This window comes from Nomascus leucogenys, chromosome 20 (genome assembly GCF_006542625.1).
Source record: "Nomascus leucogenys isolate Asia chromosome 20, Asia_NLE_v1, whole genome shotgun sequence".
Classification (NCBI taxonomy): domain Eukaryota; kingdom Metazoa; phylum Chordata; class Mammalia; order Primates; family Hylobatidae; genus Nomascus; species Nomascus leucogenys.
The window spans coordinates 8,133,037-8,156,594 of NC_044400.1; the positions used below are offsets into that span (position 1 = coordinate 8,133,037).

The 23,558-nt window shown below is 38.8% G+C and overlaps 1 protein-coding gene across 2 annotated transcripts in view; it reads left to right on the plus strand.

Moving 5' to 3' along the window:
- Positions 1-23,558, plus strand: part of GTDC1 (glycosyltransferase like domain containing 1) — a 453,744-nt gene that overhangs the window by 407,630 nt on the left and 22,556 nt on the right. The window contains exon 14 of one of the 2 annotated variants that reach the window (XM_030801480.1): positions 13,865-14,846. The exons of the other annotated variant lie outside the window; for it this stretch is intronic. The gene's annotated coding sequence lies outside the window, so the exon portion shown is untranslated. Of the gene's footprint in view, positions 1-13,864; positions 14,847-23,558 lie in introns of those variants that run through there. 2 annotated transcript variants of the gene reach the window in all.

Here is a 23,558-nt window from a genome sequence, read left to right on the forward strand (position 1 = left end):
TTCTCTCTCTCTCCCTTTCTCTCTCTCTCCCTTTCCCTCCCTCTCTTTCTCTCTCCCTTTCTCTTTCTCCATTTTTCTCCCTCTCTCCCTTTCTCTCTCCCTTTCTCTCTCTCTCTTTCTCTCTTCTTTTCTCTCTCTCTCCCTTGTATTCTCTCTCTCTCCCTTTCTCTCTCTCTCTTCCCTTCTCCCCCGCTACTTTCCCTCCCTCTCCCTCCCTCCTTCTCTCTCCTTTCTCCCCTCCTCTATATTGATTTCTTTCTCTAGAAGGCTATGTTGATGTGGTAGGAAAGTTAACTTGTGTGTGTTACGTATGATTCTTACAGCCTCAGAAAAGAGAACCTCTCACATCCAGCATCCAAATCAGACCCTGGCAAAAGGCCATTTATTCAACCTGCTTGGGTCACTTTCTTACACTTGTGGTGGGGGATTAGGGAAACTAAAGGGAGACATAATTTCAGATGACCACTTCAGTGTTACATTGGAATCGGTCCTTCAATCCAGGTTAAAAGAAACTTTCCAGCTGTAGGCAGAGGAATAAGTTGTGCTGTAGTTCACGTTGTATCTCTTGTTAAACAAGTCTCTCTTCTTCACCGAGTTATTTCCACCACTGTCACCATATGGGGTTGACTTTTAACTTAAATACAGATCTCTAGTGGTCTTTTTAAATGTCTTCCAAAGGGCCAGACTCCAAGGTAGCTTTGAAATGAAAGTTATTGGATATGCAGAAAAAAAAACATGGAGCCGGGCGCGGTGGCTCACGCTTGTAATCCCAGCACTTTGGGAGGCCGAGGCGGGCGGATCATGAGGTCAGGAGATCGAGACCACGGTGAAACCCTGTCTCTACTAAAAAATACAAAAAATTAGCCGGGCGTGGTGGCGGGCGCCTGTAGTCCCAGCTACTCGGAGAGGCTGAGGCAGGAGAATGGCGTGAACCTGGGAGGCGGAGCTTGCAGTGAGCCGAGACTGCGCCACTGCACTCCAGCCTGGGCGACAGAGCGAGACTCCGTCTCAAAAAAAAAAAAAAAAAAAAAAAAAAGAAAAAAAAACATGGGAATAGAGCTGCAAACAAAGTCACAATAAGTGAAGCAAATATTCTCCCCTTGGAAAAATGACGGACTTAAACTTAAACCTCATCTAGAAACACTCAAGTCCTTTGCAGACTTCCTAAGAAGGGAAGATGCTTAGTAGGAGATAAATCTTGTTAATGAGACATGCTCAAAATAATTCCCTGTTACATACCAAACAGTACAATTAGAGACATTAAAAAGTGATTGTAGAATGTCTAAGCTACAGAGGTTGGTATGACCACTTAGTGCATTGTGGACTATAGTTCAGGTGTCAAGTATCTGTTAAAAACTAGTTGTTGATTTCTACGAAAAGTTTTTCATTTCCGAGGATAAGAGAGTCAGTTATGGCGGGGGAGGGGGGACATGTCTGAGTTTAACCAGATTGGGAGTGCAAATAGAACCCTGGTATTCTTTCATATGCCTAGAAAACATGTATTGGTTCTGAGGTGTTAAAGAGGTCAAGGTCATAAGCCTTGGTTCTAGGAAGGACAGGTCACTAGGATGATGTGCATAACTATTGATGATCAAAAGTGCCTAAGAAGATACTTGAAGCTCTGTAAGACTTTGCTCAGACTATGGCAGAAAGTGGTATATCGTATAGTAAACATAATTAAATAATCTATTGTAAGTAAACAAAATAAAAAATTGTGTACATACTGTTTACTATAGTTATAGTAGATTGAATGATTGTTCCTTATTCCTCCTTGTTCTAGAATGGTGTGTTTTACATTTATGGCCATTTCCATGTGACTTTGTGCTTCCTCTAGAGAAAGCATAGTACTGTCCCAATCCATTACGTCAGGCTTGACCATGGACTTGCTGTAACCTTTGGAACTGGGTTGAAGGACGGTGTTCCTGATCCAAGCCGAGGCCTTAACAGGCACTGCAAGTCTCTTCAACTTCTACCATCCATCGTGATAATACCATACATAGCCTAGGTAGCCACTGGCCCATGGAAAATTTGAAGATACATGAACCCAACCTAAATCCAACTCAGCCTGGAGCCCAGAGCTGGGAACCTGAAGTTGAGTTTTGTATAAGCAAACTGCAGCATCTCACAGATCTGTGAGGGAGACATTAATGCTTGCTGTTTTAAACTACTAAATTTTGGGGTGGTTTTTGTATGTAGCATTATTGTAGCAATAGCTGACTGAGAGACTAGTATTTTTTCCCTCTCCCTGTAAGTGTTTTGAAATTGATGGTATATCTAACAATTCATAGCACTGTAGGATGAAGGAAATTCAGTAATTATATGGGTAATCATTTAATTAGAATTATGAGAAGTGGCATGAGAGGGGGCAAAAAACACAAAACACAGAGACGTAACCCAATCTGAGAGTCAGGAAGGGTTTTTCTGAGGAAGCTGAGCTCTAGCCTTTGGCTAAACAAGGTTGGAGGATGGGGAGCGTTCTATCTGAAGGGAGCAGTTTTTGCAAAGCCCTTGAGGCAAAAAAAAGAGCTCACTGTGTACTGAAAAGTATCCGGAAAGCAGAGAGAAATCAGGCAAATGACAGAAGAGAAGTTGATGAGGCTCAGTTTCACTCTGTATGATAGGCTGAACTGCGTCTCCCCATAGATTCACGTGTTGAAGCCCTACCTCCTACATCTTGGAATGTGACTATTTGGAGATAAGGCCTGCAGAGAGGTAATTAAGGTAAAATGAGGTCATGTGGGTGAGCCTAAATCCAAGACAGGTGTCTTTATAAGAAGAGGAGATTAGGACACCCAGAGGAAAGACCTTGTGAAGACACAGAGAGAAGACAGCCATTCAAAAGGAGAAAGGCCTCAGAAGACATCAGCCCTGCCAACACCTTGATCTTGGACTTCTGGCTTCCAGAACTATAAAAAATCAATTTGTTGTCTAAGGTACCCAGTCTGTAGTATTTTGTTAGGGAAGCTCTCAGAAACTAATAAACACAGTATGCCTGGGTTTACATATGGTGCCCATACGTAGCAGAAAGTGAATTGACCAGATTTAGATATCAGGAAGATTTCTCTGGCTGCAATAGAAATGGGTTGGAAAGGGGGAACAGGAGGAGGTTGTCACAGTAGTCCAGGGGAACATGATGGTATCTTAGACCAAGGTGGGCCAGTGGAGATGGAGACAAGTGGATTGGTTGAAGATAGATACATTCAGTAGATAAATCAACCAGGCTTGGTGATTGATTAGACAAGATGACATTCTGGTTTGTAAAACAGGAAACATGGAGTAGGACCAGATTTGGGAAGAGGCTCACCAGTGTGGTTTCAGACAAATTGTGTTTGAAGCAACTTCCAGTTATAGGTTTATAGTGGTCTAGATACCCTGAGTGTTCTCCCACTACAAATGCTAGGATGCTAGATACAATAAAATAAATAATCTTAATAGCTGAGTTTGCAAGAAAGAGAAATCATCAGGGTTGCCAAAAGGAAGAGAGAACTGAGAACCTGAACAGTGGTTGCATAAGCTCACATGGCAGGAGTATGGCCGGCGTGGGCTTGGGAGGTTGTTATGGTCTCAGAAATCTAGAGGTTTTCGGCTGTGCGTGGTGGCTCATGCCTGTAATCCCAGCACTTTGGGAGGCCGAGGCCGGTGGATCATGAGGTCAGGAGATCAAGACCATCCTGGCTAACATGGTGAAAGCCCGTCTCTACTAAAAATACAAAAAAAAATTAGTTGTGCATGGTGGCAGGTGCCTGTAGTCCCAGCTACTTGGGAGACTGAGGCAGGAGAATGGTGTGAACCCGGGAGGTGGAGCTTGCAGTGAGCCGGGAGGTGGAGCTTGCAGTGAGCCGAGATCACACCACTGCACTCCAGCCTCGGCTACACAGGCAGATTCCGTCTCAAAAAAAAAAAAAAAAAGAAATCTAGAGGTTTTCATTTTCAAACTCACAGAGACAGAAGACAAGGCCTGGAAATTCTGGAGGGAGGTGGGGTGCAGTGTTGAGCCTGAACCTCTTATGTAAATCCAGGATCATTTAAGGGCTATCCCTTCAGTGAATTGGTAAGATTAAAATAATACATACACAAGCACAAAGAGAAAACAAGGAAGCTTGTCTATCTAGGTGTGGGTAGAGAGTGGAAAATAAGCCTCTCCAGAGAATTTGTAATCACAGACATGTACCTCCTATGAGCTCAGTGTCCAGATTTCATGCCCCGAAAAATCCCATGTTCAGATGTCAACATTTTCCCAGCAGAAGCAAATGAACAACAAATCTGGTGTGATAAAACATCATCCCAGGCCACACATGATTCTTCCAGATGAAGCCTATTAAAGATGAGCTCACCATTCAAAATTACAAAACACACAGGGAAACAATCCACCTTGAGAGACTTAGAAAAGAGTAAAAACAGCAGAATCATACCCACAAGGAATTTGAGATAATAGAACTACCAAAGGTGGATTATAAGATACCTAAACTTTAAAATGATTAAAACTGAAGAGAAATAAAAAGTATTAAAAAATAAAATGCAGATAGATTTGAAAAAGAATCAATTAGAAATTCTAGAAATGTAAAAAAAGCTTTTGAAGTACATTAAATGGTTTTAAGGGTATATTAGATACAGCTTAGAGGAAATTCATAAACTAGAAAATAAATCTAAGGTTATTAAGACATACATATATAAAGACATATACACACACACACTATATGTACATATAAGGCATCTAGTCTATCCAATGTGTATATAAATTTCTTTCTAAATACATACATACACAAATATATACATAAAGGTTAGAATAAAGAAATTTCTGAATAGGAATTTCATAAAGACTCTGTAGAGGGAATTAGAGAAACTTTGCATATCAAAGCAGATTACCTTTGAATGAATAATAAAAAGATTGACAGGAGGCTTCTTAATAGCAACATAATAGAAAAAATAAAATAACATCTGCAAAATGTTGAGAGAAAGTAGCTACCAATCAACAGTTCTATATCTATTTTATATCCTATGCCTATGTTATTCAAGAATTAGATCCAATACAAATATTTATTTCCAGATAATAAATGAGAAGCTATGATTCACAGAACTTTGTTGAAAACCAAGTCAGAATGTTCTTCAATAGAAAGAAATTGAATCCAGAGAAGAATAATGTAAAAGAAGCAATAGTGACAAAATAAAATAGCAAATATGTAGATAAATCTAAGCAAGTATTTCTGAATAAAAACAAAATGGAACATTTTTTAACTTTACAGTAGTTATTTCTGAGGGAAGGAAGGCAAAACTGGGCAGGTGAACCCTATGAGTAATGTTTTATTTCTTAAGTTGAAGGGTGAAACAGAGGCTATGATTCTATAACTCCTTATTTCTTTTTGTCTTAAATATACCATAAGAAATTTAGAAATAAATAAATGACATTTCTTTTTAAAGTTCAATGGATACAAAGGTCTGAAAGATAGTAACATTTAAGACAGGTAGGGAATAATTAGACTTTAAGTGTCTTTATATTCTTGTATTGTTTAGATGAAGGATAGACATATTCATTAACTGTAAGCCTTACAAAGCTAGGGTAAAAGAACAGAAATAAAATATGTTATTTCCAAACAAGAAGAAATTAAGAAAAAAACTTAATTGGCCCCCAAATGAACAAGAAAGCAGGAAAACATAAGGGCAGCAAGTAGAAACACAAAATATAATGGTAGAGATAAGTCCAAATACACAAAGTATTACAATAAATTAAACACTCTAATGTTGCCAGCTAAAACAGATATTGAAAGATTGAATTTTAAAAATTCAGGTAAATGGTGTTTACTAAAGACACATCCAAACCTTAAAGGCATGGAAAGATTGGAAGCAAAATTCTAGGAAAAGAAAAACCAGCAAGTACTAACTGGAAAAGGAAAGTGTTATATTAATATTAGAAAAATAGACTTTAAGGCAAAAACCATTATTGAAGCATTGTTAAGAATAACAGTGGCTAGTGCATAATTTAGAAAAGTACAAGTCACCTGAAAGACATAGCAATTCTAAACTTGTATGCACCAAATAACATATATTCAAAATATGTGACACAGAAATTGATTAAATTGTGAGGGAAAATTTAAAAATCTACAACCATAGTGGAAAATTTTTAACACTCTTCTCTCACTAATTGGTAGATCAAGCAGACAAAATCTTAGGATATAGAGGATTTGAACATACAAATTTTAAGTTTAATATGATGGATATATATTGAATCTTGAACCCAACAGTTTGAGAATATGAAAATTTTCAAGTACACTTGAAGCGTTTACCAAATTGACCACTATGATGGTTAATTTTAGGTGTCGACTTGACCAGATTAAGGGACACCCAGACAGCTGGTAAAGCATTATTTCTGAGTACGTCTGTGAGGGCATTTACAGAAGTGATTAGTGTTTGAATCAGTGGATTGAGTAAGAAAGGTCTGCCCTTGCTCAGTGTGGTGAACACCATCCAGTCAGCTGAGGGCCCGAATAGAACAAAAAGGCAGAGGAAAGCTGCATTAGTTTGTTTTTACACTGCTGACAAAGACTATACCCAAGACTGGGCAATTTACTAAAGAAAGAGGTTTAACGGACTTACAGTTCCACGTGGCTGGGGAGGCCTCACAATCATGGTGGAGGAGCAAGCCATATCTTACAAGGATGGCAACAGGCAAAAAGAGAGAGAGCTTGTACAGAGAAACTCCCATTTTTCAAACCATCAGGTCTTGTGAGACTTACTATCATGAGAACAGCACGGGAAACACCCGCCCCCGTGATTCAATTACCTCCCACCATGTTCCTCCCACAGAATGTGGGAATTGTGGGAGTTACAATTAAGATGAAATTTGGGTGGGGACAGAGACAAACCATATCGCCCCACCCCTGGCCCTTCTCAAATCTCATGTCCTCACTTTTCAAAACCAATCATGCCTTCTCAACAGTCCCCCAAAGTTTTAACTCATTTCAGCATTAACTCAAAAGTTCTCAGTCCAAAGACTTATGTGAGACAAGACAAGTCCCTTCTGCCTATGTGCTTGTAGAATCAAAAGCAAGTTAATTACTCCCTAGATACAATGAGGGTAAAGGCATTGGGTAAATACAGCTGTTCCAAATGGGAGAAACTGGCTGAAACAAAAGAGCTACAGGCCCCATGCAAGTCTGAAATCCAGCAGGACAGTCAAATCTTAAAGCTCCAAAATTATATCCTTTGACTCCACATCTCACATGCAGGTCACACTGATGCAGGAGGTGGGTTCCCAGGGTATTGGACAGCTCTGCCAGGTCCTTTGCAGGGTACAGCCTCCCTCCTGACTGCTTTCACGGGCTGGCATTGAGTGTCTGTGGCTTTTCCAGGTGCACAGTGCAAGCTGTCAGTGGATCTACCATTCTGGGGTCTGAAGGATGGTGGCCCTCTTCTCACAGCTCCACTAGGTGGTGCCCCAGTAGGGTGTCTGCATGGGGGCTCTGACCCCACATTTCCCTCTGTACTGCCCTAGCAGAGGTTCTCCATGAAGGCCACACCTCTGCAGCCAACTTCTCTCTGGACATCCAGGCATTTCCATACATCCTCTGAAATCTAGGTGGAGGTTCCCAATACCCAATTCTTGACTTCTTGAGCACTATCAGGCTCAACACCACATGGAAGCTGCCAAGGCTTGTGGCTTACACCCTCTGAAGCTGCAGCCTGAGTTCTATGTTGGCCCCTTTCAGCCACAGCTGGAGCAGCTGGGACACAGGGCACCAAGTCCCCAGGCTGCACACAGCACAGGGACCCTGGGCCTCACCCATAAAACCACTTTTTCCTTCTAAGCCTCCAGGCCTGTGATGGGAGGGGCTACTGTAAAGACCTCTGAAATGCTCTAGAGACATTTTCCCCATTGTCTTGGTCATTAATATTCAGCTCCTTATTACTTATGCAAACTTCTGCAGCTGGCTTGAATTTCTCCTCAGAAAATGAGATTTTCTTTTCTATCACATAGGCTGCAAATTTTCTGAACTTTTGTGCTCTGCTTCCCTTCTAAAAGTGAATGCCTTTCACAGCACCCAAGTCACCTCTCGAATGCTTTGCTGCTTAGAAATTTCCTCCACCAGATACCCTAAATCATCTCACTCAAGTTCAAAGTTCTACAGATCTCTAGGGCAGGGGCAAAATACCACCAGTCTCTTTGCTAAAATATAACAAGAGTCACCTTTGCTCCAGTTCTCAACAAGTTTCTCATTTCCATCTGACACCACCTCAGCCCAGACTTTATTGTCCTTATTGCTATTAGCGTTTTGGGCAAAGCCATTTAATAAGTCTTTAGGAAGTTCTAAACTTTCCCAAATTTTCCTGTCTTAGTTTCTGAGTCCTCCAAACTTCCAACCGCTGCCTGTTACCCAGTTTCAAAGTCACTTCAACATTTTCGGGTATCTTTTCAGTAGAACCCTACTCCTGGTACCAACTTATTGTATAAGTTTGTTCTCTTACTGCTGATAAAGACATACCTGAGACTGAGCAATTTACAAAAGAAAGAGGTTTAATGGACTTACAGTTCCATTTCACTGGGGAGGGCTCATAATCATGGTGGAGGAGCAAGTCACATCTTACATGGATGGCAGCAGGCAAAGAGAGAGTGAGCTTGTGCCAGGAAAATCCTATTTTTAAAACTATTAGATTTCATAAGACTTATTCACTATCATGAGAACAGCATGGGAAAGACCCACCCCCATGGTTCAATTACCTCCCACCGAGTTTCTCCTGCAAAACATGAGAATTGTGGGAGTTACAATTCAAGATGAGATTGGGTGGGGACACAGCCAAACCATATCAAAAAGTGAACTCTTTTTCTTTCTCTCTCTTCTGGAGGTAGGATACCCTTCTTCTGCCCTTGGACACCAGAACTCCAGATTCTCTAGTCTTTGGACTCCAAGACTTGCCTCAGTGGCTACTCCCTGCACCCACCAGGTTCTACGGTCTTTGGCCTCAGACTGAGAGTTACACCATTGGCTTCCCTAGTTCTTAGGCTTTTGGACTTGGACCAAGCCATGCTACTGGCTTTCCTGGTTCTCCATCTTGCAATGGCCTATTGTGGGATTTCTCAACCTCCATAAGCACATAAGCCACTATCCCTAATATGTTCCCTCACATATATCTATATCTCTTTCTGTGTGTGTGTGTGTGTGTGTGTGTGTATGTGTATATTCATTGATTCTGTCTCTGTGGAGAACCCTGACTAATACAGTCACTAATTGGGCTTTAAATAAAACCTCAACAAATATAAGAGGTGATCTGAATATTATTAATTTAGAAATTAGACAGTAGATTTCAACACAATGTCACTAAATTAGAAATAAAAATCAAAAATCCTCAATATATTTGAAATGTAAAATATATATAAAGTAAGTTATGACTTGAAGAATTTCAGGAGATGAAAATATTACATGGCAAAACTTGAGTGATATTCCTTCTACTTCCTGAAAAATTCAGTCCTGAAGCCATTAGGTGGGATAGACCAAGATAGGAGGAGCTGCAGTGTCCAGAGGTGGTATCAGAGCCCATGCACAATAAGAGCATCACTCTGGGATGGCAGGCATCCTCGCATGGGGAATCAGCCTTAACAGGGTGAGGAAATATTCACACAGGCAGTTGATGTGGTTGGGGGAGTCAGAGTCCAAACAGGGAGAGGAGGACATCTGTGTAGGGCAAGCGTTCATAGTGGGGATGGAGATAGATTGCATAAAGTGGGGTTGATTGCATAAGTAAATATCAGAAAAATTATGGAAGCTAGCCTTCTCACCAATAGAGAAGGTATCTACATATATGGCAAGAGAGAAAACTAGAATGAACATGTGAAATTGCAGGTGTCAGCATGGACTCATGGTATTCAATATATAGAGATAGACATAGAAATTAATTTAGATGTAAATATGTGGTATACACACACATATACCTATCTGGGATAGGACCTGGAAGTAGCAACACTCCAACAGGAGCATGCACAGCACCCACATCTTGGTTTTGAGGTACCATTTTACATAAAAGGAAACAGGACTTGGAGAAATGGCTGATTCTGGGCCTAGAGGAGAAAAAAAATTCAAGAAAGCCTGGAACTTATTGTGCCAGAAGCAAGGAAGTATTTTTATAGTGATAAAGATATGTCAAAAGGACTTAGAAGCCAACTTAAAAGGGTTCTTACTGACCAAATTGGCCGTAATTTGAGTGCCAAAATTGATACGGATAATATCAGTGATAGTAACTTATGATATTAAGTAAAATATGAGGCCTTACAAGCATAAATGAGCAAATTAAAATGTGATGAGGAGTGACATATTTACATAGTACTATGGTTTAAATGTGTGTGTTCCTCCAAAATTCATGTTAGAAACTAATACTCAGTTTGTAAGTATTAAGAAGTGATTATGTCATGAGGGCTCTGCCCTCAAGAATGGATTAGTGTTATAATTAGTTATAAAAGAGGTTGAAGGAAGCCTAGTGAGTTTTTGCCTCTTTTTGCCCTTCTGCCTTGTGCCACTGAGGACTTAGAAACAAGGTGCCATTTTGGAATCAGAGAGCCACTGTCATCAGACACCATATCTGCCACCACCTCAATCTTAGACTTCCCAGCCTCTGGAACTGGGAGACATAAATTTCTGTTGCTTATAAGTTACCCAGTCTCCAGTGTTAGCAGCATGAACAGACTAAGACACATAGTTTCAAAGTACCTGCTCCCAAAGGGGGATAAAGGTAACTTTATGGTGGAGGAGCCTAGCAGACATCTCTTTCATGAAATGGTCAAAGTAAGTATCAGTTACTGAAACCACCCATGACCTGGTAAAATGCATTGAGAAGAACACAGCATCACTGCTATGATATTATCACCTGAATCTATCATAAGGAAACATCAGACAAACTTAACTGTGGGAAATTCCATAAAGTAAATGAACTCATCCTCAAAAGCATTGAAGTCATAAAAGTCAACCACAGACCGAAGAATATTCTAGGCTGAAAGAGACTAAAAAGATATATTAGCTAAATGCATTGTGTGATTCTGAACTGGATCTTTTTATTTCAAAAAATATCATTGCATTAATTGGTGAACCTGGAATGTGGTCTGTAGACTAAAGAGAAGTGTATCCAAGTTCCTTTCTGATTTTATTGGTTGTTTTGCAGATAATAAATTCTTATTAGTAGAAAACAAACATGAAAGTGTTTGGGGGCTAATGAACCATGGGCTTAATTTACAAGGAAAAACAAAATATTCGTACTATATGTACAACTTTTATGTAAATTTTTATTGTTTCAAAATGTAAAGAAAACATCCAATAGCAACATTTTATAATGCATGATGTGGTTTAAGTTGTACCAAGAGGTAAATGGACAGCCTTCACAATTTATAATTAAAAAGAAGAAAGATGAAAATTAGAGCTAGATGAGGTGGCATGTCCCACTCACTAGAGAGGCTGAGGAGGATTGCTTGAGCCTGGGCAGGAGTTCCAGGCAGTAGTGAGCTGTGATCACACCTGTGAATAGCCACTGCACTCCAGCCTAAACAAAATAATGAGGCCCTGTCTCAAAGAAAGAAAGGAAGGAAGCAAAGTAGTGAATTAACTCTTCTAGTCAATAGGTTAGGGAAAAAGTTATAAACTCTAAGAAAAGGAAATTAAAATGCCAAACAACAAAATTAATGAACTAGAAGACAAAGAAACAAGAGAGAGGATAAGCGATGACCTTTATTCACCTTTGGGCAGTAGCTAAGGCTTTCTTCTTTACTTGTGTAAGCAATGGATGCTACAGCAGAGAGACAGAGGAAAAAAGAGTCAGTCTCAGCTTTTTGAATTTCAAGCCCCTTGGCATTTGTGTATTACACAGGAAGGCCCTAAAGATCTCAAGACATGACATTAATTTCATGGACAAAAGAAGGAAAAGAGCTTTGATGTTGGTGGCATCTCCGTGAGGGGACTTTGTGCCCTGACCCTCTCACCTAAGTTGAAAGAAATGCTCATAGGGCAGGAGAATCTGGCAGCAAAAAGCTCTATGGTCTTATATCTTGGGAGGCCAAGGAGGCCTTCAGCCTCACCAATTCCAATTTCTCCATGCTCGCCATAGCAAAGGAGCAGTAGGAGAGAGGTGATTTTGTGGGGTGTTCAGGCAACCAGTCTGAGAAAGCTTCTGCATTCCCGACATCCCAAATGGGTCTCCGAACAAGTCACATAGCTTCTGTAGGCCAAAAATGCTGAGCGGGACTTGGCCTAAGAGGCCTCATAGTGGGTATAGTAAGGTTAGGGTTAGGGTGGGTTTAGACAGAAAGGTAACATCTCAGAGACTTGCTTGAATTGACACTGTGGGACCAGAATGGGCACTATATCTCTGTTGATGTCAGCATGAAGAGATGATGACTTGTCCCCTTGTTCCTCAGTAAGCTACCTTCAACAGAGTTCTAAAAATACCCCAATGGCTCTTTTATAAGTTATGAGACACATGGATGGATGGACGGATGGATGGACAAACGAATAATAAAAGGGAAATCCCTAAAGTACATCAATTTAAAAGCAACTGTGTTTCAGGACTTCACCTGGGAAAGCCACCTAGTAGAAAGCCAAACTACCCTCATTCTGTCGTGCCCATCTTCACACTGCTTTCCAAGATAGCAGCAATGAAGGGTGGGAAAAGAATAGGTTCTTATATCCTTTATCGTTCTGCAGCTGAAATAGTCCCAAGGTCAGTCAATAAGCAAGTGGCTTTGCCAAACGGCACATTAGAAAAAAAAAAAAAACATCATTGGGAGCTTCAGAAACTGACAAGTGTTTAAAAAACGACGTGTCTTCCAAGTTTGCTTTTTATTGAAGAAAAATAAAGGGCATTGGAATTATTTTCTGCCCTGTTTGGAATCTTATCTTTTTGTCTTGGCCTTTCTTGGTTTTTATTTCTATACTTACGGAGATCTTAGTGGGAGCAAATGTGTAATTCTAAAGCAGTCTACAAATGTACACTCACATAACATAACCAAACCACAATTTTATGCAGATTTTTTTCTGTGTCTTAGATTCTGCAGTTCTTAAAGGAAAATGTGAATGCAATGGTGTGTCACAACTGCAATTAGAGAAGTCCAAGGGAAAAGAGTACAACACGCTGATCAACCTTGGCAGTCCCCACATACAGCGTGATTATATTGTAATACTGTTTGATGCAATCGTATGTTTGATCAGTTTCAAGAGATGAATATCACCTCACTTCAAACAATATGATACAGTCTCATTGTATGGAATTATGGCTGCTGTCAATCAGCATATGGCATAACCCTTAAAGTGCCATCTTTGGGGAATGTCATAAAAATGATTGCAACACTTGCATTAATTAGTACGTTTTTGCACTAAAACCAAGCAAAACCTGTCAAGACAATGTATCTTCTATATCTCTGTTCATTTTTGTTATCATAAAAACATGTATATAACCCATACATGCATATACTCAGCTGATTAGCTGAACTTGTTAGAACAGCCATGCTAATAAAAACATTGTAAGTGTGGCCCCCTCTGTATGGATCAGTAAGCTATCTTTTCCATGTTTTGTTTGATGATACCATGAACCAACTATCTTATCATAGTGAGAGACAGGTGGAAAGTCAGGACAGACATTAGATTATCACCGGGTCCATGGTCTCAACAAAACTCAAAATTTAAGCTTGACGAATGACAAATAATGGCGTGTGGACGTGTTTACATGTGGTGAATATGAAATCAGAGTCTTTGGAATGTCATTAATTTCACCTTGTCAAGGTTCATGGACACAGCATTTTGAGGAAATAAGAATTGTGATCTATTTTTACGTTGGCTATGAAATAATTTCCCTCTTGTTTGAAGATATTTATTATTTGTTATTGTCTTTGTCTTAGGTTTTGCCGTCATCACCTAGTAATACATGATTTTACGACCTTGACCTGAGACTTCACACACTTTCCCAAGGAGGCTAATACCAGATTCAACCATGTTTGTTGGTTGTCTATATCACCAGAGTATTATGAACCTTTTCCCAAGGAGTTCCTCACTCATCATGTCTCCTGGCATCCTTCCTACTTTTCCAGTGTCCTTTACTCCTTTATCAACTGAGCAATTATTGCTGTGATAGTCAGACTTCTAAAATGGCCCCAGTGTTTTCTGTCTTCTGCTATTGCTGATCTTTTGGAATCCTCTCCCTTTGAATGTGGACTGATCCCAGTGACTTCTTTCTACTGAATAGAATATGGCCAGAGTTATTGGAAGCCACTTCCAAAATTAGATTTTAAAAGACTCTGCCTTCAGTCTTGCTAGCAGAGTCCCTTTCTCTCTTGCTGGCTTTGATAAAGTGCATTTCCATGTTAGAAAGCCCCACATGGCAAGAATCTGAGGGAAGCCCCTGGCCAACAGCCAGGGAGGAACTGAGACCCTCTTTCCAGTCACCTGTGAGGAACAGAATCCTGCTCAGCTACCACTGAGTAAGCTTGGAAGGGGATCCTGTCTCAGTTGAACTTTGATGTGACTGTGCCACCAGCTGATATTTCAATTGCAGCCTTGTAAGAGACCCTAAAGCAGAGGACCCTGCTAAGCTATGCCCGGATTCTAAAGCAGAGGACCCTGCTAAGTTGTGCCCGGATTCCAAATCCACAGAGTCCGTGGAGTAATACATGTTTGTGGTTTTAAGCCACTAAACTTTGGGTTTATTTGTTACACAGGAATAGACAACTAACACACCTTCAGTTGTCCCTTGGTATGAAGGGGATTGATTCCAGGACCCATGCAGATACCAAAATCCACTGACGGTCGAGTCCTTTTGTATAATAAAATGGGGTAGTATTTGCATATAACCTGTGCACGTCTCTAGATTACTGATAATACCTAATACAGTGTAAATGCTGTGCATATAGTTGTTATACTGTGTTGGTTTTTAAAATTTGTATTTTTTATTGTTGTATTATTTTTATTATTTATTTACTGAGTATTTTCTATCCTTGGCTGGTTGAGTTCACAGATGTGGAACCCGCGGGTGTAGACGGCCGACTGCACAGCTTCTTTTGTAGTGACGAGTAAAATAGTGCAGGGGGGTAGGCATCATCACACTTGAGCCTTCAAAATATAGAAGGTTTCATACTACCGACAGGTTTTGTGGAAATGCTGATCACATCCACAAAGACCTGTGTGCAGTCTCTATGACCTTCCAGTAAAGATCCTACCATCATTCATGGGCAAGAATATTGACCAGTGTTTACACATTGGATTAGGATTGTAAAGTGTTGAAGCATAAAGCTGCCCTTTCTTTTTCCAATGCAAGTTTTGACATACTGGGACTGTGGAAATATCACATGGTATATATTAATGTCACCAGTGCTACAGAGACACACCTGTCTTGCTTTTATAGATTCTTTCTCACATCCTCACGTTATGTTGGCAGCTTGTTGAATTCTAGGCTTTGGGGTAGAATTTTTGACAATTCTACTAGAAGCTTGAAAAAATGAGGGGTAGATTGTCTTCTGTGATGATTTGAATAATAGGTATTACAACAGGGTTATATAATTTGTGAAATATTTTATTATTTACTCAATTTTCCACATTTATAGAGGCCACCAGTGATGAAAAGTATTTACAACAGTCAATAATCAAACACTTTATTTTGAGATTTAATACATGTATTAAATCTCTGCTGAGTGTTTTTAACCTAATATTACGAATGTACTGTTTCATTGATTCATAGCCCCTGCTGGTGTAGAGACAACTCAGTCAGAAGCTGGCTGGCAGAAGGAAGTCAGTTTGGTACCGGACATGGTCCCTGGGTGGGCCAGGTGTGATTTATCAAGAACTGATTTATTTGAAAGTTCCCAAATACACTAGGATTTAAAACAATAATGAAAAAAATACCTTTTTATTAGATTAACAAATATTTTTAAAATGAATTATACTCCGTTTAGATTATAAGGAAAATGGCTCATGCACAGTTGGTGGGAGTGTAAATTGGCACAACCGTCTTGGAGAGCAATTTGACAAACTATTTCAACACTGTAAGTCCATTTCATGTCTAGGAATTTATGCCAAGAAAATAAATCTGAACTTGCAAAGATGTTAAAAGATGTTTATGAAAGCACTGTTTATAAGAATAAAAAATTTATGCAATCTAAATATCTGTCAATAGATTTAAATACATTATGAATTATACAAAATAAAGGCTACAATAACCAGTTAATGAGAAACATTTGTACCAAAGAGTGGTATCAGCAATCTATGATTAATTTTTAGTTAGTATTAACTACACACACACACACACACACACACACACACACACCATGGCTCCAACCTTGTTAAAAAAAATGACAACCCTGTATAATCATGGGCAAACTACTAAGAGCATACACCTACACCAAATCATTAAAACTGGTTTTCTCTAACAGAGAAATTATTGTGAGATATTTGAATATTTTGCAGCAAGCATGTATTATTTATTAGTCAGAAAATAGCTATTTTCACTTTGAAAAAATTCTAGATATTAATTTTTGTCTTTTTTGGACACTGAAAAAAAATTCAACACATAATCATCTGTTTCATTTTGTCCTCCAGTGGCTCATCTATTTTTTATTTCTTAGATCAGTTAGCATTTATTAAGCACCTATCATGTGTCTAGCACTGTGGTTGTCACTAAAGAAACAGATAAATGAGACAATCTCTGACTCAGATGAAGAAGACATGAATTTCACATGAAATAAGGTTTATAGATGCTCTGTTAGAGTAGATGCAAGATAAGGTGGGGGTCACAGAAGAGAGTGATCAATTTAAAATTATGAAACAATTCATGAATATGTGTGTGATCTTTGCAGGTATTCCATCCACTACAAAATTACGAATATCTTGAAACTGATTTTATGGCATATACTTTTAATATCATCTCCATAAGGCCCAGAGTCTTGCTGATGATGTGCCAAGTATTCAAAAAAATACCTTGGCATTCAATCAAGATAGTCATTGCTGGAGTAGTGCTTTTCGAACTTTTGGAATTTAAGACTCACATTCAAATACTGGAATATGCAGTGGTACATTGGAATGGATTTAAAAATTTGAAGCACACTAAACAAGTAAGTAATAACTTCAGGCATAATAAGGTCTTTGTGTGTTTATAAAGTACCTAGAGTATCCAAGATAAGCTAGTCACATGGTTCCCACTGAGCAATAAGTCAGTGTTAGAGTAAAATGTTTATATTCTAATAACACTCATAGGTTAACTATATTTGTAGGAACATATATGTAATTCATATAGAATATATATGTAAATACACTTACAGAATGCATACTCATACATGCGTATCCAGGAAACAAAGATTTAGTAACCACATGCACCTTTTATTACTGCTTCGACGTTTTTTTACTTATCACAGATAGCAAATTGGATGAAAGAGCAACTATCCAAGTCAACATTTCATCAGAACAGACATCAATAAAAGCTAATTCCCAACGTTTGACGGCACAGCCCTACAGGGTGGAGTGCACACCACTAAAGGGTGTTTTACCAGAGACTATGTGCAGAAGCAGAATTGTCGCAAATGTCTTGCATCTATTTGTTTTGTTAACAGCAGCGAATCTGTACAGGTCTGCGGGAATCTGAGTTATTGCATCCTCCTCCTCAGAAGAAGTTTGACCGTGGGGCATAGGGCAGAGTGAGAGACCAAGGCAAGTTTTAGAGCAGGAGTGTTAAGTTTATTAAAAAGTTTTTTGAGCAGGAATAGAAGGAAGTAAAGTGCACTTAGAAGAGGGCCAAACGGGCGACTTGAGACAGTCAAGTGTGTGGTTTGACCTTTGACTTGGCATGGTTCGGGGGTTGCGTCCCTTCTCCCCTGATTCTTCCCTTGGAGCGGGCTGTCTGCGTGCACAGTGGCCTGCCAGCACTTGGGAGGGGCTGCGTTTGCAGTGTGTTCACTAGAGTTGCACGCATGCTCACTTGAGGTTTTTCCCTTACCAGTTGAGTGTTTAAACTCTGCCATTTTGCCTCTTAGTGACTTGAGGCATTTTTCCCTTACCAGGCTGGTGTTCCTAGAGGAAGGTCATCTACCCGTTAAACTCTGCCATTTTGCCTCTTAGTGTGCATGCTTAAGCCCACTCGTCCAGCTCCTGAGATCTTATCGGGAAGCTGCTGATCACCAGTTTCAGGTGTTTCTATCTAACAGGAGAGGACCGTTCCCTGGCACCAGCTGCAACCAATTATTATTTTAGAGCCAGCTTAACAACTGCCTGGCCGCCACCTGACATTCCTGGGAGGGCGGCAGCGTCTCCTGCTCTGCTCATGTCTGCCTGACTACCTACTGTAACACTTTCAGTGGAGCCAGTTAGTTGGTATCTTTGTTCATATTTTTTCTTTTCTTTTTTTTTTTTTTTGAGACGGAGTTTTGCTCTTGTTGCCCAGAGTAGAGTGCAATGACACCATCTCAGCTCACTGCAACCTCCACCTGCCAGGTTCAAACGATTCTTCAGCCTCAACCTCCTGAGTAGCTGGGATTACAGGCATGCGCCACCACGCCCAGCTGATTTTGTATTTTTAGTAGAGAGGGGGTTTCTCCATGTTGGTCAGGCCGGTCTCCAACTCCCGACCTCAGGTGATCTGCCCACCTCGGCCTCCCAAAGTGCTGGGATTACAGGCGTGAGCCACCGCACCAGGCCTGTTCATATTTTTGAAGAGATGGTGGTACTTGAAAAAAAAAATTATTTGAATAGTTTATTCAGGAAGTACTTGCCCCCTTTATAAAGGTTTTCATATCTTATGCACAGAGAATGGTAGAACTCCCACTCTCCTTTCTCATTTTCCTGTCATCAATCAGATGACACACCGAGTGAAGAAAAGAGGTATGACTGTAATCCCAGCACTTTGAGAGGCTGAGATGGGAGGATCACTTGAGGCCAGGAGTTTGAGACCAGCCTGGGCAACATAGCCAGGCCATGTCTCTATTTAAAAAAAAAAAATAAACAAAGGAAAGAAAACTAGGTGGAAGAAGAGAAGTAAAAGACAAGACAACTGAAGAACAGAAGAGAGAAAGGAGCTGAAATTTTGAATGTGAGTACAAGTGCCTCAGTTTCTTCATCTATCACTATGAAAATGTCAGGACGTTCGTTGTTAGTAATGACTACTTGGAAAAAGAGTTTTTTGGGATGAATACAGCTATGTGCAACTTAGCTGGAATTACATTCTGAAATCTGTGAGACCAGTGAGACATTGTCCGGTTGAAAAGTCTCTAGGCTGAAATCAAGCTGTAGAGGGCCTGTGTAGTCCAAGCTTTTGTTAAATGACTGTGCAATCCGGATCACATTCTATGTCCTAAGTGTGTTCCAGTATCCCTATTTGTTGAAAAAAGGAAACAGTGTCTAAGCTATGCATCTCAGACGCCTCATGTGAAAGTGTAAGAGACATTGAGTACATAAGACATTTCAGTACAAATGTTCTGAAAAATTCAAAACCAATGCAAAATTCAGACCTCAGAACCAAATAAAGTTCATTTTTCCCCCACTAAACCATTAATGAATGACTTCAGTTAATAAAAGGGTGTGACTTGCCAAGGAATGGATTAGTATTCATTATAAAAATTACATTATAATTAATGCACTCATTAATGATCTACCAATCAATATCAATTGAAGGTCTATTATTTTAAGGAGGATGGGCAATTAGCAGTTTGACACCATGAAAAAGAGATAACCAGCTGACTGATGGGTCCCCATCAAGTTTAATTTTAATTTGTTTTAAAAGGATCTTCTTTAGGAGTGAGTTTAGATGCACATCACTCTTTCTTCTTTCAGAAAATGAATATATATGTTGTTTAAAAAGCATATCACAATGACAAAGAATGAAGTCTGGCATATGTAGCAAGAAATGAGCACATCTTCTAAATGGGCTGGATGGTATAGTGTAAGTTCTATTCTCTCGCACAGTAATATAACTGGATTGCTCTTTAAATTAAGTGAATTTGTATGTCCGCTTTCTCTTAATGGAATCAGTTTTGATATACTCTTTGTTCATGCTGTTACTGGCTTCAGTCTAAGGTTTCTTTGTATTAACTTTTTAAAGTTACATTACAAAGAGGTTTTAAGATTTCCCAATAGGCTTTTATTTAACTGAAGCTTTTGATCTCAAACCTGCTGGGGCCTAGTGAAATCCTTACCAATTCTCCAGTAACTCCTCACTATTGGAATTTGAAAAGACCCACCTGAAGGATTTAACTCCCTGTATGGCTTCAGCCACCCTTCAGATCGTGCTATTCAAGCAGACAGCGAGGGGTTCTAGTGTACCCTTTGTGGTCGCTAAGTAGCCTAAGGTGTCCTTTGCAGAAGTTGTACTCCCGAGGAAATACAAATCAGGAGGACATAGACCTATATACCTTGTTTCCTGCTATCTTCAGTTAAAGGGGGATGGCAGGGGGTCTGCTTAACATCCTTTGCTACCTAAATACCTTTTGGACATGGGAACTCAATAAAAGAACTTTCATTGCATCCATTACCCTACTGCAGTGCATAACAAATTAGATTTAAAAGGCTACTTTTTTTCCCTTACAGCAACTTCCATCATTTTCTTTAAAATTTCAATTTAGTGTCTAGTGACAGAATATTCTATAATGTACTTTAAAACTCTATAATGTCAATTATGCTAACTGAATATTATTTCAAAGAATTAGGCTTATGTTATTACAGAAAAATCTTAGTTTAAAAGATCAGGTAAAGAGAGAAGTAGAGAATTGATTCATGCTTAAAAGGTGTTAAATATAAAACTAGATAAAACAAATACTGTTTCTGGAAATCTTTTTAAAAATACAAATATGCATTAATTTTCTATTTAACCCTCAACTCCCAGTTTTAGAACAATTTTGTATTTTAAGTTGAAAAATGTTAATGCCAAATATTAACCTATTTTTAGAAAGGGTAAAATAATTCTAAGAAAATTCCCAATTATAGTATTTAGATATCTTTATTTCATTTGAAAAGTCCATCGTGCAGAGATTTTAGAACATGTAAACAACAGTAAGCATGAAAAGCAAATAAAACTTCATAAAGAACACAATATTTGCTGCTGTGTGCAGGAAAAACAGATGTAGCTATGGACCACTTCTCCTGTGTAAACATTTATCTTTACCTTTCTATTAACCTGATGTAAAGCCTCTTCATTATTAAAAAATTATTTAAATTCTACGTTGATAAATAGAAATCAACTTATTCCTATGTTACTTCTTTGTATCAGATGTTACTATCTGGGACAAAGCCTCAAATTAGCTTTATATCACAGAACCAGAAAGAAATATGTGTTTCCAGAAGTTGTAAAAGGTTTGCCATTTAGTTCCACTGTGATTCGAGGGCATATTCTCTCACACTGTACACGCGCCACATATTACTAGACCTCAGAGGCTCATCCATCTCAGGGTGGTTTCACTCCCTTTGAGCTCTTGTGGAACTACAGAAAACCAGTCTTGAACAATCTCAATTCTGAATATGTGGTAGAGTTGTCAGAGAATGTTTTCAGTCTGGGTTTGAAGAATAACGTTACCATACCTGTAGAACATGACATAATTGTTTCATATCTTGATTTATTAATTTGCATAAACATTTGTTACACATCTGATTTGTAGATCTTTATGAGTAGCTGCCTAGTGGAATGTTATTTTCTGCATTTAATAATAACTGATTATATGAAGATAAGGTGCTATGAATTCTTTCTCTGGAGAAATAGGGCTCCAAGGCTTGCAGAATTGTGAGAATGGGGGAAATTATGAAAAAAAATTTGGATTTATATCGATAATATAATACAAATGTTAAGATACGTTGTGTTCCAGTAATACTCTGCTCCTTTGTAAAAGCAAACAAACAAACAAAAACTATGCATTTTTAATGTGTGGGCAAAAGGTTTAATAAAGTATTTCTCATAATCCAAAATTTACCCTCATCACTCTTATTCATAGTATAAATAGTTACAATTTTGGAGATAGTTAGTCTTGCAATATTTATCATTTTAAAAATATAGATCACCTTTGATTAAAAACGTGATACTTTCAAAAATTTAGCCTTTAGGGATACTCACAAAATTGGGATAGCTGTACTTAGAAGAATGTTCATTAGAGCATTATGTGTGAGAATAAAAAATCATGGTCAATCTAAATATCCATCAATGTGAGATTGTTAATAAGATATCAGATATCCTTGGCAACAGTACTATTGTGGTTTCATGCCTACGAAATGTCAAGAAGCAACTAGTTAATGGACACGGCAACCACTTTGAGTAGATGTTATTAATTTGACATTTTATGGGTTTAGAAAGCAAAGCACAGATAAATTAAGTAACTTGTCAAAGTCACAGAATTACTAATGCTGGGGCTAGGATTCTAATGCAGCTAAGCCATTTGGTCCCAAAGCCCACGATCTTATCCCTTCTACTATGATGCCCATAGAGATTCCAATAATGAGGCAGTTTTAGACAGCTTCAAATGGAAAAGATGTCCAAGAATTATTAGACATAAAAAATGAAGTCACAAACAGAAGGTACAGTATGGTGTCATTCTGGTAGAAGTTATATACATATTAGAACACTTGGAGAGGAAATCTGAAGACTTATTCACCAGGATGTTTATATGAGAGTTTCTGTGGGTGGGAATCTCCATTTCTGTTTTATGTATCCGTAATATTTAGATATGTTATAAAAGTGTATGATAACAATAGATAGTTTTTTAAAATATCAAAATATAATTGGAAAATTAACAACAGCAGTGAATTATTTTATCAACATATGTAGTATTATTTTCAGAATCTCAAGTGCTGGCAGTCAATTTGGCCTTTTTTTTTTAACAAAGCAGAAACAAATTGTATCACATAGAATGTTCATAATATGGACATTAATTATCACAGTTGGTGTTTGAGGGAGGCTGGTGTTCTATGATAAAGAAAGCTACAACACTGAGAGTTCTTTCCTATATAAGCAAATTTTGCAAGTGATTTGTCTTTTAACTGTTGAATAAAAGCACTTTTTATCAATAGAGTTATACTTATTTTTATTTCACATTCCCTACATTAGAACATGAATATTTATTCTTTTAAAGCCTTTTATTTTTTATGGAAGGGGGGTTCTCTCAACCTTTCCGATATATAAAAACACTTACTCACATTTGCACTTATAAACTGCTTACATGGGCAAACGTTGCATTCCAGGATCCTAGGGAGGGAACTTCTGCATTTTATTCTGAAGTTACAAATGATATTTAATACACTACTGGGCTAAGCGCTAGGTTCAGGCTGGCTCTAGCCCTACTTTATGCGTTTCAGCATTGAAAAAAAAATCAGTAATGGGGAATGCTGTCAAAAATGCTAATCCAAAGCTTTGCTTATGGATATCATATTATTTTAAAAGGTAATAGAGAACATTCCCTGTAATCAAGAGTGAGTCAAGGAAAATGGCATCTAAGGGAGTATGTCAGCCAAACAGAAAACTTGACCGAACACCAAGCTCATTGTCAGAATCACAGCTGCCTCATCAACCAATGAGACTGAAAGGGAGGCAGCCGGGAAGTCAGGTGCCGAGGCTGGAAAGACTCTGTGCCAGACCCATTG